The sequence below is a fragment of the Hippocampus comes genome, unplaced genomic scaffold (genome assembly GCF_001891065.2).
Source record: "Hippocampus comes isolate QL1 unplaced genomic scaffold, H_comes_QL1_v1.1 scaffold242, whole genome shotgun sequence".
NCBI classification, from domain to species: Eukaryota; Metazoa; Chordata; class Actinopteri; order Syngnathiformes; family Syngnathidae; genus Hippocampus; species Hippocampus comes.
The window spans coordinates 204,189-205,247 of NW_017805385.1; the positions used below are offsets into that span (position 1 = coordinate 204,189).

Below are 1,059 nucleotides of genomic sequence, written 5' to 3' on the forward strand. Positions count from 1 at the left end.
GGACAGAACCACAAAACAAAATTTACTGGACAATCTTTGAGCTCGCTGCACTGCTCTGCCATTGGTTCAACATCACATGGTTTTATAGACGATACTGGGTTCCCATTGCCTTGAATTTTTGGTCAGTTTTTTTGAACAAGTTGTTTTTTAACAATTTTTGGTAAAATGGTTTGTTGTTGACCGTAGGCTCTTATCCATCCGTTCCGGACAAGGCATGTAAATGTATCGCTTCACCAAAAATCCAGAAAGGCGATGCCTACACACACACACACACACGCACGCACGCACACACACACACACACACACACACACACACACACACACACGCACACACCAAACATGAATGAAATAAAATTTAAGATTATTAATTTCAATAGATGAATAATGTAATAATTTTGTGCCAAAAATAATCTTTTGTGTTGCGGCCTACTGAAGTGTGAAAAGTGAGGTCACCCCTTTGTTTAGATGATGTACCAGGATTTAAATTGAAATGCACTGTGTCGAAAACATTCACCATGGAGAAATTATGGCAGTTTCAATTTAAAACGCTCTATGAAAAAGGAGGTCAGACAACTAGTAAACCAATGATAACGTCAGTCTGAAGTGGAGCTTAATTGCCCTTGCCAACAGGTGATTGTTCGTTTATACAAAATGAACGAGAATCAGATATGTACGTGGGGCGATTGTTGTTGGAGTCTTTCTGTCCCCTAGTGGTCATAAATCATTTCATGCCGTGTTTCAATACAAATGAAATGATCAAATCCAATGGTCAGCGCGTACAAAACATGAAAGGATAATGCATATCACGTAATTGAGAGTGGAGGTTACAATTTTCCTTTGGTTCCCATTCGGCAGAATCACATAAAAAATGTCTGTGCAGCTTTGTACAGCTTTATCAGCCTTTTGCAGCAACATGACAATAGTGACGTAGGGGGCACGAAGGCTACACAAGTATGAAGTGAAGAGAATTGCTACTTCTGAGCTTCAACGCTTTCAGGAACGGATTCCAAGGCTCTATCTCTACCTTATCACTGAGCTCACAGCACTTCTACCCCCCCC

At 40.5% G+C, this 1,059-nt stretch overlaps 1 long non-coding RNA gene across 1 annotated transcript in view; it reads left to right on the forward strand.

Moving 5' to 3' along the window:
- Positions 1–618: 618 nt before the first annotated feature.
- The window catches only part of LOC109517621 (uncharacterized), a 20,403-nt gene continuing 19,962 nt past the window's right edge, over positions 619–1,059 (forward strand). The window contains exon 1 of the long non-coding RNA XR_002168585.1: positions 619–630. This is a non-coding gene — a long non-coding RNA (uncharacterized LOC109517621). The remainder of the gene's footprint in view (positions 631–1,059) is intronic.